The following is a 19,331-nucleotide window of genomic DNA, read 5'->3' on the forward strand; positions in this document are numbered from 1 at the left end:
AAAAGAGCTCCATTGAGAAGGAATGTGAATCAAGATGTGGAGCATCACACACCTCAATCTTCGGTTGATCCTTTAGCTGAACAAGTCACTCATGTCAAGTTAGGGTTGTATTTTAAGTGCTTTTCTAAGCCATGGAAAAACAAGCTAATCATAAGGTTATAGCTTCTGTGAAACCAAATGTGGGTACGATGATGACAAGGGTTTGGACTTCACAAGGATGAATTCTCCAAAATTTCATGCTTATAAGATGGACAAGGATCCATAAGAGTTTGTTAAGGGAATCCAAAATATTTTGGACATCATGGGTGTGACTCTGGTGGAAAAGGAAGATTTAGCCTCTTATCAATTGAAAGGGGTTGCTCAAGTATTGTTCACTCAATGGAAGAAGGAGAAAGCTATTGATACAGGTCCTTTGGATTGGGAAAAGCTCAAAGGTGCATATCTAGACCATATCTTTATCGTTGAGATGGGGGAGGCTAAAGTACAAGAGTTTATTAATTTGAAATAAGGAAATATGAGTGTAAAGGAATATGCTTTGAATTTTAGTTAATTGGCTAAGTATGCTCTGGCTATGGTTGTCGAATTTATAACTCATATGAGCAAGTTTATTTTCAGCATTTTGGAGATGACGGTCAGATTGTCCCTATATGTAGAAAGTGTGGAAAGAACCATCAAGAAGAATACTTAGCTGGTTATGATGCATGCTATGATTGTGGTAAGATGGGTCACAAGGTAAGAGATTTCTATTCGGTTGCTAGTAAGGGTAAAGATGGTTGCAACAGCCTAAGTCTACTTCTTCAGATCGCCCAGCTCAATAGGGTACTTTATCTGGTTTTGGTGATGGTCAGCATTAAAAAAGGTTTTCTTCTCTTCATACTCTACAAGATCAGGAGGATTCTCCTGATGTAGTTACTAGTTTGTTATGATTCTTTCAGTTTGATGTTTATGCTCTGTTAGATCTTAGAGCTAACCTTTCTTTTGTGACTCCTTATGTTGCTATGAAGTTTGATATCAGTCCCAAAATCTTATTAGAACTTTTCTCAGTCTCTACTTCTGTCGATGATTAAGTTTTAACTAAATGGGTTTTTAGAAATTGTCCGATTTTAGTTTTTTAGAAAATCCCCTCAGTTGACCTATTAGAGTTAGATATGATTGACTTTGATTTTATTCTTGGTATGGATTGGCTTCATGCTTATTATGCCTCTATTGACTGTAAAACTTGAGTGGTTAGGTTTCATTTTCCAAATGAACTAGTCATAGATAGAAAAGGTAGTAAGTCAGCATTTAAGGGTTAGTTTATATCATGCCTTAAAGCTTGAAGGATGATTTTTAAAGATTATCATCTAGTACGGGTTAGGGATACGAATTTCAAAAATCCTACTCTTGAATAAGTCCTTATTATAAATGAGTTTCTTGAAGTGTTTTCCGAGGATCTTCCTGGTATTCCTCCTGAAAGAAAAACTGACTTTGGAATAGAACTTCATCTAGATACCTAGCCTATCTCTATTCCTCATTACAGAATGGCTCAAGTGGAACATAAGAGTTGAAAGATCAGTTAATGGACCTTTTAGATAAGGTTTTTATTAGATCGAGTATCTCTTCATGGGGTGCTCCAATTCTCTTTGTTCGGAAGACAGAGAGTTCTCTCCGTATGTGCATTGACTATCGATAGTTGAACAAGTTCACAATTAATAATAAGTATCTCATCTCAAGAATTGATAAATTGTTCTATCAACTTCAAGGTTCTAATTTTCAAAGATTGATCTTCAATAGGGTTATCATCAACTTAGACTGAGAGAATGTGACATTCTGAAGTGGCTTTTAGAACTCTATATGGTCATTGTGAATTTTTAGTTATATCATTTGTACTAATGTATGCTCCAGTAGATTTTATAGATTTGATGAATAGGTTGTTCCAGTAATAATTAGATATGTTCGCCATTGTCTTTATCAATGATATTTTGATCTATTCTCAGAGTGGGGATTAGTATATCATTTATTTGAGTATTGTCTTGCAAGTTCTCAAGAATTGTCAGTTGTTTGCTAAGTTTAGCAAATGTTAGTTTTGGTTGAGCTCATTTAAGTTTCTTAGCAATATTATTTCCTGTGATGGTATTAGAAATGATGCTAAGAAAATTGAGGCGGTTAAGAATGGGGATAGACCTTTTTTGCCCTCAGATATTTTGAGTTTGTTGGAATTAGCGGATTACTATAAATGATTCATGGAAAGGATTTTTCTCTATTTCTTCTCCTTTGACTACTCTGACTCAGAAGAAAGTGAAATTTTAATGGTTTAAAGCTTCGAGAAGAGTTTCCAAGAGATGATGGATCGGCTCACTTTAGCCCCAGTTTTAACTTTATCAAAAGGTTCTGATGGTTTTATTGTGTATTATGATTCCTCAAGGATTGGTCTTAGTAGTGTTTTGATGAAAATGGTAAGGCAATAGACTATGCTTCTAGAAAACTTAAGATCCATGAGAAGATCTACTTGACTCATGATTTGGAGTTAGCAGCGGTGGTGTTTGTTTTGAAGATATAGAGATACTATCTCTATGGAGTTTATGACGATATATTCACTGAACATAAGAGTTTGCAATATGTGTTTAAGAAAAAGGATTTGAATCTTCACTAGAGGATATGGCTTGAAATGTTGAAGGATTATGACATAAATGTTCTTTACCCTCTGGGAAAGGCAAATGTGGTTGTCAATTTTCTTAGTAGATTTTTCATGGATAGTGTTACCCATATTAAAGATGAGAAAAGAGAGTTGATTGTTGATATCATAGACTATCTTGTTTGTGTGTTCATTTGGTTGATTTTGAGAATGGCGGTGTTGTTGTGCAAAATGGATCAGAACCATCTTGTATGTCGGTTGTTAAGGAAAAACAAGATACTGATATGACTTTGGTTGAAACAAGATAGTGATCTGACTTTGGGTGAGTTGAAGAAAGCGGTTTCAGAAAAACCTATAGAGGCTTTCTCCAAAGGTATAGATGGAGTTCTTCATTATCGAGGTCACTTATGTGTTCCAAATATTGATGGTTTGAGGCAACATATATTATAAAAAGCTCATAGTTCTCGATATTCTATTCACTCGGGATCCACTAAGATGTACCGTGATTTGAGAAAAGTCTATTGGTGGAATGACTTAAGGAAGGATATTGCAGAATTTGTAGCTAATTGTTCGAATTACTAATGAGTGAAGGTTGAGCATCAAAAATCTGGTGAAGGTTGGGCATCAAAAACTGGGAGATTTGGGTCAATACATTAGCGTTCTTTCTTGGAAGTAGGAAGAATTGAATATGGACTTTATTGTGGGCTTATCTCATATTCAACTTCAGCATGATTTGATTTGGGTTGCAGTAGACCGAATGACTAAGTCACCGCATATTTTTCAAATAAGACTTTTTATTCAACTAAGAATTATGCTAGGCTTTACATTTCAGAGTTGGTTAAGTTATATGGTGTTCCATTTTCTATCATCTCAGAAAGAGGTACTCAATTTACATCTCAGTTTTGGATCATTTCAGAATGGTCTTGGTTCTTAAGTTAAGCTTAGTATAACTTTTCACCTTCAAATTGATGGTCAAGTGAAATAGACTATTCAAAATTTTTAAGGTATGTTGAGAGCTTTTGTGTTGACTTCAAGGGTAATTTGGATGATCATTTTCCTTTGATTGAGTTTTTCTATAACAATAGCTATCACTCGAGTATTCAGATGGCTCCGTTTGAGGCTCTCTATGGCAGGAGGTTTAGATATCCTATTGGTTGGTTTGAAGTTGCTTAAGTCGCTTTTATAGGGCCCATGTCTATTCATGAGGTGATGGAGAAAGTTCGACTCATTAGAGAGAGGTTGAGGACTGACCAAAGTTGACAAAAATCTTATACAAATGTGAGAAGAAGAGAGCTCGAGTTTGAATTTAATAATTGGGTTAACTTGAAAATCTAGCCTATGAAGGGTGTGATACATTTCGGTAAGAAAGGGAAGGTTAGTTCCCATTATGCAGACCTGTATTAGATTTTGAGGTATTTCCGTAAGGTGGCATATGAGTTGGATTTGCCTTCATAAATGACATCGGTGGATCAGTGTTTCATGTTTCTTTATTGAAAAAAGTGTGTTGGTGATCCTATTTCGATTGTGCCATTGGAGAGTTTGTGTGAAAGAAATACTCTCTTATCAGGAACGTTTGGTTGAGATTCTTGATCGTCAAGTCTGAAAGTTGAAAAATAAAGAAGTTGCTTCCGTTAAGGTTCTTTGGAGGAATCAATTAGTTGTAGGTGCCACTTGGGAGGCCAAAGCCGATATGATTTACTGGTATCCTCATCTCTTTCTCTCTTCTTCTATTTCTGCTTGAGCTATATATTTTCTCATTTAGATTCATGCGTTTCACCTATTCTCATGTTTTCATATGCATGCATGTTCATGAAATTATTTTTTAAAGTCATATTTTAGCTTGGGGTTGATTACTCCTTGGTTTTGTGCATTTTGATATGTTTTTCATTCATGTTGGATTGTTAGATTTCTTTCCCTACTCTATTCATGCTAGCTTGAGTCTCATTCCAAGAAGAATATTTCCAATAGGTAGATATTGTAACACCTCGAAAGCTGGAAAGTTGAGTTGGAAAGAAAAAATTAGAAAAGTTACTGGTGCAATTTTGTACAAGGCCTCGTATGGATCATAAAAATTTATACAGTCCATAGAGGTCTATTGTATATGAGCCTGGGAAATAGGAAATTCCTTAAGTCTAGACAACGAAAGGTGTTACGTATCGTAAAGAGATCTACAGATTGTCGAACCATTTATAGATCAACCTCCAGAGTCTTGGATCAAAGGTCCCTCAACCGTAGAAGGATCCTGTCAAGACCCTATGCCAATGTAGGGGGACATGTTGAATTACATGTAATAGCTTGCATGGTCTTAAATGTCAATTATGGTCGCTTCCCACAAAATGAATGTTTTAAGGATTCACATGATGATTTCTCATGCATGCATTCACTTATGCATATTGCCTATATATGACTCTCTCTTATGTTAACGCATACTTTTTCCTTGATGATATCGCCATGTAGAGACCGCCGTCGCTCCACACTCTCCTCCTCGTGGCTATTTTGAGCATTGAAGGCTACCACTTTGGTGAGTTTCCATGTTCCATAATGGCACTCCTGTATTATCTAGCTTATGTTATGTTTAGAAATTTAAATTAAGTTTGGTATATTTTGACTTAATCTTGAGGATGAGATAGGGACATGTCTTAGCCCCCGCCAAGTCTTAATATAGAAGGTATTGTTGGACATAGTGACTCTTATTAAAGTGAAGCCCCTTAGTCCCTATATCCCTTATATTTCCCTTTAATTTTTTATCATTACCAATTAAATGCTTAATGAATGATAAGAGGCGTGGGTGAGGTACGCTCCTCTTCAACTATATTCTTTCTAGCGGGGTATCTTCATGGAGGTATTTTTTCAAAATCATTAAGAACAAGCAATAGAGGGAAAAATTTAACCACCCTACTGCATGACATAGATCATGAAAGAAGTGAAACTTCCTAAGACATTCCATAGCCTCTTATTCATGAATGTGGCATGCTTTACACCAATGAACAAGACTCTACTTAACGCGGCATGTTAGACTCCCTAGGACGCTTCTAAGCCTTGTGCTCTGATATTAAATCTGTCATTACCCAAACTAGGTCCAAGCCGCGACACGGCATTTGGAATGCGAGGGACCCCAACCAAGATATCTTAGTAAAAATCTCATACATAAGGTAAAGAAACATAATATATTAGCGAAAGTAACAACTCAAGAAAATGGGACTAAGGGATACAATCAATCAAACAATGCCCAAATGGACTACATCATAATTCCGTCTAAACATGTCTCTAGTCTAATCTTTGATGGGGGATTAGGATAAGCTCCTAGCTCTCCCCCATCAAGTAAAGAAAAGTCAAGTAAACAATGAGAATGAAAGTCATGTTCTTGGTAGAATGAGGACTCACTAACTCCTTATAATCTAAAGCAAACTCTAGCCACCAAGAGGATTGTCGTGAGTGACTTCCTCCCCCATATTATAAGACCATGCAGGCAAAATATGCATTAGTACATACAAAGTACTAAGTATGTGAGATATGCATGAACAAGTAAAGGAACATGAACAATATGCCATAACATGCATGACCAATCACAATGAAGATGAATATGGCTTAAATACATTTGAAAACATATGAAAACTCATGGTCAATGCATATCATAAAACTTATAGTTTAACTTTCAACTTGTGTGGGATAAGACCTTTAACCAACATATAAGATCATGTGAGTTATAACATGTAATCCGATGGAACCCTCATCGAGAAGGGGGAGGCTACCTTGCCAGGGTATACTCCGTCATTGTACTCAACTCAACTCAACGGCGCTATATATGGATCCACTAGCTAGGCAATGAAAGCAACTATGTGGGCAACATTGTTTGAGACTTTAGGTTGCTACTAGGATTCCCTTGGGTAACTAACTGCGTTACCGGACTGAACTCCACCTAGAAGTTCTCTCGGTGCTTAGTCAATATCCAAACGGAAAATCATAAAAACATGATCATAACATAATAGGGAAATATAGTAACTACCAATCAATCTATTTTTATAATACATATTAGGAGTAGCTCATTAACCTTAATGATTCATACGAATCCATAACTTCGGTGATAATTATACTTATCAGCATCTTTAAACATGTTTGCATGAGAATTGGACTTATCACACCATAATAAATTTTTTGAATGAAGCTTGATCATCATCATAACTTTATCACTTCAATATCATAATCTCAACTTTACATCATAAAACCTTTGCTTGAAAATCATTGAACTCATAATCAACATATGAAAATCATCTTTAACTTCAAAATCATAACTTGAAAATAAGTTTATACATGGCCATTCATTATTCAATTTAAAATCATGCAATTCATGCAGAAACATTCTTAGAATAATTATTGATAACAATTTAAAATAAAATTGAAACAGCCCAATGCTATTCATCAAAATTGGGGTTCTTAATCAATTGACAATTGAAAGAAACTTTGAGAAGACTTTGGGACTCCATGGGCGAAAGAAACCCATGGATAAATACCCACATACCTTGATTAAAATTACTTAAAATTGAAGAAGAAACCTTAGTAAAATCTGAAAACCTAGCTTGTAGCTTGGAGAAAAAACCTTGAGAGACTTTGTTCTTACCTTATAGAATTTGGGAGAGTGATTTAGAATGAGGGAATTTTTAAAGAATTTTATAGTTATTGGTTGAACGTATCCATAATTGTGTCTAGGTTTATTGTACCAAACTTGGAAAATAACATAATTTCCTTTTATTAAGATTGGATTTCAACCATACAGATTGACTCTATGATCGCAGAAGTGATGATGAGTCATCAAGATGACTCGTCCTGCCGGCTTTAGAAAATATCTGAAAATCAGGTCTCTAAAGTTTGCATAATGATTCGTTATTATGAATCATCAACTTTTTTATAGGTCGTAGACTTGATCCGTCCTGCAGGTCCCAAAACTTGCAAAAATGAGGGCCTCTAAACTTTGGTTACGATTCATGTCTATGCCCCATAACAACTTCTATAAATTGTCCTTTCAAGTCGTAGACTCGACCTTGAGTAACTTCTGAAACATGGCTTCTGAACACTACCAATGAGTCGTGTCTATGACTGGTCTAGAGGATTATGAGTCATAAACTTAAGTCGTAAGATCTTCCTTTGAGGTTGGTCATGATCAACTTACAGGGTGCACTCTACGACTAGTCCCTACGAGTCATGGAATTGTCTACGAGTCGTAGAGTGACTCATAAATCTTGAGTCAGTCTAAAATTTTGAAGATTTTTTTTGATGCCAACTCTCCGACTTTCGGATTCTTAAACCTACTCTCATAAGATTTACCTCAATACTTTACTAAAATAGTTATAGGTTTCAACTCTATAACAAAAAATAATGTAAACTCTAGTACCTTAAAACCCTACAATCAATACCCAATTATAGCTATCGTTTCCAAGATGAAACTCCTACTCTAGAATTCTAAAACAAACTCCAATAATGATGACCTACTACAATACTTCTAAAAAGAAAAATGAATTACAATCAATAGAAAGGACTCAAATCTAACCAACTCAAAAACTACTTGTTGATTTATTGTTTGAATGTTGATATATAGTTTGAATCCAAACATACTTCCTTGCAATGACTGCTATATTTCAAGTGTAAATTTTGTATTTAAATTTGTATGAAATAATGTGAGCTTCAATAGCAACAATGTGGTGCTTTATATAGCTAGAGGGTTGGCTAAATTCTTATACACTTTATTCTCCAAAAGTCAAAGCATTTTGGTTGAGGAATCCAATCTTGCTTAGACTTGATTTCCTTAGTTGCTTCTACCTTCGCACCTTTTCTCGTATTTCTTAAGTTATTTTATTTTATGCAAGTGCAATGGGATTTCCTTATTGTTCATGAACTACTTGATGCAACACATTTATCTTATAAACTAAATTCTTCGAGGAATCCAATTAGCAATAGGAACTAGCTTCACAGCTTCTAATCAACAGTCTTCTAAGGAAATGGTTCTTTCAATATTTGCACAACTCTTTTGCAACTTTTTAGCCGCGTTACCAATATCTTAACAAAACTAATTTTTATAGGTGTTTTCTAATAATAAAAAATTATTTATGCTAAACTAACAGGCTATCTCTTACAAAGAATTGATTGTCCGAGTTCTCAATATAACAAAAAAAAAACATGAATTGCCTTAAAGCCTACCTTTTAGTGAAGTTTTTGAGTTACCATGGTTTTTTTTTTCAAAATCTTCTTCAAATCAGTTACACATTTTAATATCAAGTAAACATAATATGACATTGTTATTCTACACAATCTAGATTTTTTGTTAATTATCTTAACTATTAGCCTAAGTAAAATAGGTTGCCTCACGTGTTTCAACATAGAAGTAAAAGTAATATGTAAAAAATACACTATTTTTTACGTGAACATACCTGACTCACAAATGTATAAAATTCATAACTTCTACCTGTACAAAATTTACTCCCAACTTTACTAAACCCCAATGAGTCTTTCAACAAAACATTACAAACCTATATAACCTAAGGAATTATAAATTGTAATTCCTAAAAACAATACAAACCTCCCAAGGTATGTGTTCCCAAGTCTTAGAGATGCCCCTAACTTGAAGATTATAATCTTAATTCAGTTTATATATCACTGAAACTAAGGATACATCAAGACTACAACACAATGAAAAAATCCTAAAACATAAACTCCATAATAAGACTTGGTTCTTCAATGTATTCTTTCAGTATTAAAAAGCACTGTAAAGTCAATATTCCAATTGCCTTTTTGTTCTGTAAGTGCGAAAGTATTCTGAATTGTTTCGCTCTTATTTAAACATAACTCTTTAAAGAGTTGTTCTTTACTTCAAACTCGTCATCAACTCAAACTCTTTTGGCTTAGAGTTCTACTTCAAGTAAGATTCTTCCTTAAAGTAATCTCCTAACTTCATTGGTGTTGTAGTCAAACTACGACTCTACAATTTAGAGTCTGTTTGTTTCCTTTGATTGTATCAGAATTAACCATTATCCATTCCTTGATTTGTGAATTCTTGTTTTCACTCTTGCCTTTATTTCGTTTATGAATTTTCTTTGAACGCAGCTACTCCGGAAAGTATACCTTTAGACTAGCCTAACTGACATGTTTTATCTTTCTTTATCAATCATCAAAACTACATAAAACCCAACAGACAAAATAATTAAGGTCACAAGATGAATTAAACTATATTTTGGGATTAACTTTTTCCATCTACATAATATGAATTAGACAGATATATATATATTGCATTATCTCGGTATCTAATGCGGGACTCGATTCATACTCCTGATCATGGATCCAACTTCTTAATAGGGATTCGACTCTATCACCCGACCCGAGACTCGGATTTATACCTGATATTTGATCTTTACATTTGACCCTATCGATCGATCTGGGACCCAAATACGACATCTGACTTGGGACCCGGCCTCGACTATCAACCCAAAACCTAACTCCAACAATTGACTCAAAATTCTACCTCGATGCTTGACTCAAGACCCAACCTCGACTATCGACCTCGAATCCAGATCTGGACCCAGCATACCAATCAAGATTCGACTCAAACTCAATATGAGATAGAGGAGTTAGGTATCGAATCAATATCGGAAGTCGTGTCTCGAATCAAGAATCAGGATTTGGATTCTAAATTAGTATTAGAAATAATTACCCAAGACTTGAGTTAGGGTGAAAAGTTAAGGTGCTCGGTTGAAAAAGTTTTTTGGAAAAAATTATTCTTAGTTTTTGGACGTAAATAGATTTTCTCAAATTTGAGAAAAATACGTTAATTTGAAAAACATATTCCAACATATTTAACCCAATAAAACATGATAAAATAGGAAAATATTTTTCAGAAAAGGTTTTCCTTCATACCAAACACATTAGTGTCTGGGCTTTATTGAGATATTCATGGAGCCACAAGAACTTAGTTGTCGCCTACTAGTTTAGCTAGTATTCTACTTCATGACCAGATTTTAAAAATTTATACTTAAATTATCTAGTCATAAAATTTACTTAATTTGATTTCAAATACTTTCACTGTAATGATCCGTTTCAGTCATTATGGAAAAACTAATGGTGAAAGAATTTGGGCCAAGAAACTTTTTGGGTAGTGACTTGAAAGTTTCAGGCTACGCTAGTCTTAGACAAAATCCGAGTAAGGCGAGGTCTAGGGAAATTCGGGAACGCTAAACTTGGGTTCAATTTTATTATAGCTAGGACATTAAGAAGCCCGTAGGACTTTTTGAAAATGAATTAGGGTAAGTAGAACTCCCGATATAGAACTTGGCATAAAAGGATTAGTTTTGAATGTCAATATTTGAGGTTGTGTTGCAAAATGAGGGTTTAGGGGAGAATTTCCGAGTTTCTGTCTCCATGCAAGACACTATGGCAGAGGTAATCCCTCTATGGTGAGGCCACTATAGAAGGATGATGGCTTCTATGGCGAGCTAGTTGCTAAAATTATAGAGAAAATCTCAAAACCATTTTTATCACTGCAATTTTGTTCTTGGGAATGCAAGAGGCGACTTAGGGCTTTTTTTCTTCAATTTTCCATCAAATTCTTCGGTAAAGGTAAGATTTTTTTTAATTATATCATTATGGGCAGAGGCAGATTTTATATAATTAAAAGGAAGCAAAAACTTATCCAACAGAAAATGGCCTGGTCAATAGTGACCACCCAATAAAGCTAAAAGGAAATAAACTCCAAAAAAAGAATTAAGAAAGAGATTTGTGTTTTTGGAAGATTTCCAATGTCTGTACCACTTCCAATCTCAAACAAACTGTCTACCATTAAAGATATGAAAACAATCAATTTTGTGGTCCCTGAGCTCGTCGATATCCTGTGTGGAAGGCCATTTATGATGGGAGCTCGTACGCTTGAACGTCAAAATGGAAACCTAAAGGTTCCCTTCTTCTACTTTAAGTTTGTTTGCTTCTCATGCTCTTTTTTAATTTTTGTTTTTTATCTACTTGAGTCTATACTGAAGAGTATTCATGTCATATAGTATGTGTGACCCCATATGTAGCTCAACGACTTCCTTCTCTGGTATTGAATTTATTCCTTTGCTTGTAATCCTTGAAATCAATGAATTCTTTGAGAAATCCTTTTCAAATCATGACTCTTGAATATATGTATTTTCTGATTGTGATTTTGTTTTCTGCCATTTTGTCAAATTTTACACTGCTTTTCATGTGAGGATGATCTCTCCCCCATCCCTATTCTTATTTGGGTTGATTTTCTTTGTTTTTAATCTTTTGGCTATTTACAGATTGTCTAAGGTTAGGATATGTTTCATTGGTGTTGGTAGTTCCATTAAATTGTTGAAACTGAATATTCCTTCTTACTAAAATGCCAAGTTAGATATACTATTTTCCAATGTATTACTTTCTATGTAGATATGCTTTAAGATGACCTAACATAATTGAGCCACCTGCTTGACTAGAACTAGAGAGTCGGTCTCTAAACTTACTCCACCAATTTTTGCATATAGACAATGGTAGATTGCATCTCTAATGGCTATTACTCCTCTAACTTATAATTTGATTCTTGAACCTTAGAATTTATGGGTATTATTTAGATGGAGGGGGGGGGGTGTTGACCTAAAATTAATGATGGAAAAATTCCTAGTTGGGTGGAATGATCAAGAAATTGGCCAAGGATTAGGATTAGAGAATAATTCGGGTATTTCTAGTTCATTAATCATTGATTGTTATATTTGTAATTATGTTTAGACCAAGAACAAGCCAAGAGATACGCCCAAATTACACCTCCCAAAAGAAGTAGAAAGTGGTCGTTGATCAAATATAGAATCTAACAGCGGTTAGGATTGATCCCATGGGGAATGAGGCTTAAACTTAGGTTAATCATTTTTAATTTGTATTTGTAGTCATATTATTTCTAAGAAAGGGGAGTGTTATATAATTAATTAATTGATTCGATTGCAAGTATCAAGTATCAATGTAACAATTTAATGTGATTGAATTCAGTTAAAGATGAAAGTAGGATTTATGTGTTCTGCATGAATCCTTACCTCGGTATAACCTTATATTAGTAATTCATGTGTAGTGTGTTACAAGCAAGATCAGTAAGTTAACTTCACCTTAGTGGTTGTTCCTCTAAATAAGTGATTATCACCACACAACTTGATCCGTCTACGGGTGTATGTTTTACTAATCCTTATCAGTGATACTATATTAGTTATCCCTTGGTCCGTTTAAGCCATTAGATGAGGGTTGATAACCTCAAATCTCTATTATATAATTCATTTCCCATTCGTTACCTCCTTGGTCCGGCAAGAAAGAATAAGACAAGTTTGAATCTGTGCACTCATTAAAAAGCAATCAAAGCGAAAGAAAACATAATGCATACATGTACACTATTAAAGAATTAGGTCTACATCATTAATTCTTCATGGTTGCCACAATCCTAGTTGTGGTATTAGATACTCATAAATTATTGATCACAATTCATAATAATTTGATTAAAATAAATCATGAACATATAATAACGAGTATGAAAATTCAAAAGCTTCATGAATTTTAAAGTCAAAGTTGATGATAAAAATCTAAGAATTCAAGAATTAAGAACAAAAGTAGTCTATCTTAATTCCCAAACTCCAAAACGAGTGTAACATAATAAAACAACCAAAAAAGTGTATTTATAGACACCTAATCCTAAATAAATAAAATCTGGAAAAAATAAGAAAAATAGATCGGCAAGCTTCTACGACTCATGCCTATGGATCATAGGACTTTGGATGAGTCGTAGGTCCACTTGCACAAGCAACTTCAAGTTAGTCTTCAATCTCTTTTCTATGGATGGAACCTACATTCTGTAAACCAATGAACGACCCATCCTGTTCATTCGTAGGCCAACTACTAAAACTTCCTTTTTTGGTTATCTTCTACGGCTTGTCCAACGGCTCGTACATATCCCTCGTAGCTCCATACTTGTCCTCAAAAATCACAAATCCATCTACGAATGCCACCTACGGCTCATAGAAGTTTCTATGGCTCATAGGTTGGTTTCATAGAAGTCAACTGTCAACTGCAATTTAACTGATTTTTCATCCTCCGCTGCTAGTACCTATTTTCCTGCAAAACAAAGACAAACCATAATTAAATCTACTAACAAATTCTTAAAAGACATAAAAATTATTATGTTTACAGAATTACAAGTACTTCTAAATCCAGGGTACATCAACACTCTAAAAATAAAATGGTTGCTTTTCCTCAAGCGACGCTATAATCACAAAATGACACTATGCAAAAGAAGATCAAGACATTATGGAAATCACATCTCTTTTCAACTCACAACATCCTCCAACTTTTCATGCAAATATTAGTACAATCATTATCTCTAAATCAAGATAACTCATATGGATTAATTTGTGACATTACTATATCTATAGACACATTTACATACACAAACAACAATCGCCAAGATCATGACTTTTTAATAATGATACTTGTTCCCTCACTGAAAAAAAGTCTTATTTTCACAGAGATATCAAATATTTTTTAAGAATAGGGAATCAGTATACACTCACTCTCACACAATGAATTCAAACATTCATGCACAACACAATAGGCTTGCCTTTATTTTAAGTACTTACACTATCGTATAGTTGAATTAGGATCTCAATAGGACTTTCTTGGATTTTAACATAGGCTCAGGGATGGATGTAGAATACTTGAATTATAGTGAATTTTTCCCCTCCTTGACATACATTAGCTGAATTCTATATTTTACAACCCCTAACTTGTTTCACCCCTTTTCTCTTCTTTCATTGATGCTCGAGTGTGGATTTCACTCTTTTTAACTAAATGCTTTCATATGTTTGGTACTTTCATCATTTTTGCTCATTTACTCTATTCTTTAATCGCCGCCACACCCCATTTATTCTATTTTTTCTTGTTACATATTTCTTTTCATACCTCTTCTTTTCTCACTTTCCTCTATAGTAGCCACCCTCAACTTAGACGTTTTGCCTAAGATGAAGTGAACATTATCCTAAGAGGGACCAAGGACAAAAAAAGGTTTAAGAGTCAATGATAGAGAAGGTGAATTGTGTCATATCAATAAAAGGTCTTTTTAAAGCTCAAATCTTTGAATCGAGGGATATAATTTCATTTGGTTGGTTGTTTTTAGTCTAAGTGGACTATTTTCAACAATGACCTATGATTCTTTCCTACTCAATAGTTCAATTATCATAGTATGACTAATGGGGTAATTTTTAGATTGACACAAATAGTAAGAATGAACAATAACATCACAACACACATGGCATCAAGTTTCATTATCAATTATAAATTCATGGTTCAAGTTTCATATTAAGTCATGCATATCTTATCAATTTGTGTCATGTAATTAAAACATCCCACATAATTAACATATCAAAGAAACATATTCAACACTTAACACATTTTTGGAGGGGTCCTATTTTTCTGATTCAAACATTATAACCATCATGCCATACATTCCTATTCTTCTTTGACATTCACATCGTAAACATACTAGTTCAACATAAATTAAAAGATCCTCAAAAATAGAATACAGAAAAGAAAGTCCAAAGAACTCAATTGAGTGTCTAGTCTACTTAGAGACATACGCCATATTATTGAGATGAGTGTATGGATCTTTAGATGGAAAGCATGCAAACAATCCTCAACTATGGAGCATCTGAATCAAACCACTAGAAATATTGAACTTTTCTACAGAAGGCAATGGAGGCAACACAAGGGCACTTGTAGCTTCAATGGCATCATGATTGACCCCATAGTTATTCCAAATACCAAACTCAGGTTTCTATCTGCATGGAGGATGTTCTCACTCTATCAGTTGGGTGTTGGGAACATTCCGCAATGGATGTTGAGAAGGATTTTGATGTGCATCCTCTTCTTCCATTCTAAGTCATTTTGCAGCTTCTGCTTCTGTTTTGTAACCACCATTGTTAGCCATTCTCCTTAAAGCTCTTTAAATTTTAGGATTAAATAGAATTAGGGGTCTGCCTTGACTCTGCGTATTTGGCATGCACTAGAACTTAACTTGTTTTAGCATATAAAAAAGAAAAGAAAGAGTAAATCAGAAAATAATGACAACTAGCCAAATAACACAATTAATCTAATCTAAAAGTCTTATTCCCTGACAATGCAAAATTTAATACGATCAATTTACTCCTACCAAAAGAAGTATAAAGCAATCGTTGATCAAATATATAACCTAACAGAGGTTAGGGTCGATTCCATGAGGAATAAAGTTTAGGCTTAGATTAATAGTTTATTATTTGTATTCATAGTCACATTATTTCCTTAAAAAAGGTGTTTTATGTAAAATTAATTAATTGATTAGATAGAAAGTATCAAGTATCAAAGTAATAATTTAATGTGATTGAATTCAGTAAAAGACGAAACTAGGGTATATGTGGTCCATACAAATCCTTAACTCGATAGAACCTTATATTAGTAATCCTTGTCTAGTGTATTACATGTAAGACTAGTTAGTTAATTTCACCTAAGTCATTGGTCCCCTAAACAAGTTATTATCACCATATTTTTTGGGGAGGTGTGAAGTAGTGTCAAACCAACATACCCAACAAGCATTAGCTCTCCCTGAAAAGGAGGTGATCCATTTGCAACTTGCAGTACAGCTACGTGGTCCGTTTACGGGTGTATGATTTATTAACCCTTACCAGTGATCCAAGATTAGCTATCCCTTAGTCCGTTCAAGCTACTAAATAAGGGTTGATAGCCTCAAATCTCCATTGTTATCCATTCTTCCCATTCCTTACCTCTTTGGTCCGCCAAGTAAGAATAAGGCGAGTTTAAATGCATGCACTTGTTAACAAAAAATCAAAGCGAAGGGAAATACAATACACGCATGCACACTATTCAAGAATTATATTTTATTAGGTATACGTTGTTAATTTTTCATGGTTCTCACAACCCTAGTTTTGGAATTAGCTTCTCATAATTTATTGATCACAATTCATAATAATTTGTTTAAAATAAATCATGAACTTACAATAACTAGTATAAAAATCCAAAAGCTTCAATGGAATTTCATAGTCAAAGTCGATGATAAAAATCCAAGAATTTAAGAATTAAGAACACAAGTTGTATATGATTAATTCTCAAACTCCAAAATGTGCGTAACATAAAAAAAATAAAAAGTGTATTTATAGACACCTATTCTTAAATAAACAAAATTTGGGGAAAATAGGAAAAATAGATCAGCAAGCTTCTATGACTCGTGCCTATGGATCATACGACTTTGGACAAGTCATAGGTCCACTCGTACAAACAGCTTCAAGTCAGCGTTCAATCTCTTTTTATAGACAAGACCTATGGTCTACAAATTAATGAATGACCCGTCATGCTCATTCATAGGCCATGTACTGAAACTTCCTTCTTTGATTATCTTCTATGGCTCATCCTACGGCTCGTAGACACCCCTCGTAGCTCCAAACTTATCACGACCTGACCTAGATCATAGCCATAACACATCGATCAGAAACCCGAAGGATCCCAACCAAGGCATCTTAGAATACATAGAAAACATAAGACAATTAAGCATAATAAAAACTCAACAATGAAAGTCTATGGAAGGAGTAATACTTGGATCAATGTCCAATAGGGACTACATTACTTGCTTTGACTAAACATGCCTCTAAGTCTAGACTTGATGGGGGATTTAGGACAAACTCCTAGTTCAACCGATTCATAAGAGAAAAGTCAAAGTGATCAACATAAAAGAAGTCTCATCGTCGGTAAATAAGGACTCACCAATGACAACTTGTGAATGTTATGTCGTTCGCCCCTACATTATGAGACAATATAGGCAAAATATATGTTAGTACATAAAAAGTACTAAATATGTGAGATATGCATGAAAAATAAACATAGGGCGTAATCAATATGAATAATGGGATGCAAGACAAATATATTCTACAACATGTATATGTTCATGAAAATATTAAAAACATACATCTCATTGGTCAATGCATCAAAAGAATCTCATATTCATCATAAGAACTCATAACTCAACTGAAACTATATGGGATAAGACCTTTAACTGACATCTTAAGACCATGCAAGCTATAACATGAAATCCGATGTAACTCCTACATTGAGAAGAGAGAGGCTACTTCCAAGGTAGACTCTGTGAAAACAACTTTAACTTTGTGAGCTATATGTGAATCCACTAGCTAAGCCATGAAGGCAAACTACGGGGGAAACATACATTGGGACTTTGGGTTGCTACTATAATTCCCTCGGGAAACTAACTACATTACTGAAAACCCCCCCACCTATAAGTCCTATCGGTGCTTAGTCAATATCCCAATGGATTTCATTAAAAACATAGAAGCATCATCATTAACTTCATAATGAAAGTAATTATTAGAGTTGCTCATTAACTTTAGTAATTCATAAGAATCCATAAACTTTGGTGAGAAATGTCCTTATCACCATCTAAACATGATTATGTGAGAATTATTCTTAGCACACCATAACAACTTTCTAGGATCATAATATAACAGCTTTCTTTTGAAAATCACTGACTCATAATCAAAACTCATGTAAATCATCATTAAACCTCATAATAATAATTGAAAGCAGCTTCATGCATGGGCATTCATAATTCTACTAGAAATCATAAATTTAATGTAAAATCATACTTATAATGACCATTGATAATAATTAAAAATGTAATTGAAGCAGCCCAATGCAATTCATCAAAACTAGGGTGAGAAACCAATGAGAAACATGGAGATCTTTGAAGGAAACATTGGAACTCCGTGGATGAAAGGAACACATGGATCAATCCCCACATACCTTGACCTTGATGAGCCCTAAGTTGTAGAGATTGAAAGATTGACCTTGAAGAACCCTTGAATTGCTTGTGGAAGAAGAAGAAGACGTTGAATGAAGACTTGAGAGAGAGGGTTTTATGCTTTTGGTAATTATGGAGAGAATAGGATAGTTAGAAGAATTTAGCGTAGTAATAGGTACGAACTAGTCCCTAAAACCATCCACACTCATTAATGAGATATAGGAAAAAGACCGCAATAACCCTCATTAAAATTGAATCCAAAACCCATAACGGGATATTACCACAGACCATTAAAGGTACCATGGTCTATGGTCCCCTCTGTGGTGAGGTACTTTGGAATTTATGAAGAGAGATTTTTGGAAGCGTCCCACCATGAGACCCACCACAACCCGTGAAAGGCACCATGATTCATGGTGGTCTTTTGTGGGGGTAGACTTGGACTTGAAATCTCAGAATTTACTGGGAAGATTTAGGTGTTCCTCTACAGATACCTTCATGGTCCATGGAGGTTACTACGGTCTAAAAACCTAGCCGTGGAGAGGATTCTAACTAGAGGCATGTCCACCTCGAAAGCCATAACGGTTTCTAGTCCGCACAATAGCGTGTGGTGGCCCCTCGTGGTCCTCACCTCTAGAACCAATTGTCTGGGCATGGAAAATGGTATCCCTACATGAACTATGGTCCTCTTCACAACCCATAATGGGTCTCGTGAAGACCATCTAGTGCCTAAAGCTGCATTTTTCTAGAATTTCATCTTTTATTCCTTATTTTTCATCCTTCCAACTTTTGGGGTCTTACAATATCTCCCCCTTGGGAACATTTATCATCGAATGGACTCAAGCTAACATGAATGGA

At 34.6% G+C, this 19,331-nt stretch overlaps 1 long non-coding RNA gene across 1 annotated transcript in view; it reads left to right on the top strand.

Annotated features, from left to right (window-relative positions):
* Positions 1 to 11,395: 11,395 nt before the first annotated feature.
* Positions 11,396 to 19,331, top strand: part of LOC129896925 (uncharacterized) — a 30,862-nt gene continuing 22,926 nt past the window's right edge. Inside the window, exon 1 of the long non-coding RNA XR_008768082.1 lies at positions 11,396 to 11,547. This is a non-coding gene — a long non-coding RNA (uncharacterized LOC129896925). The remainder of the gene's footprint in view (positions 11,548 to 19,331) is intronic.

This window comes from Solanum dulcamara, chromosome 7 (genome assembly GCF_947179165.1).
Source record: "Solanum dulcamara chromosome 7, daSolDulc1.2, whole genome shotgun sequence".
NCBI lineage: Eukaryota > Viridiplantae > Streptophyta > Magnoliopsida > Solanales > Solanaceae > Solanum > Solanum dulcamara.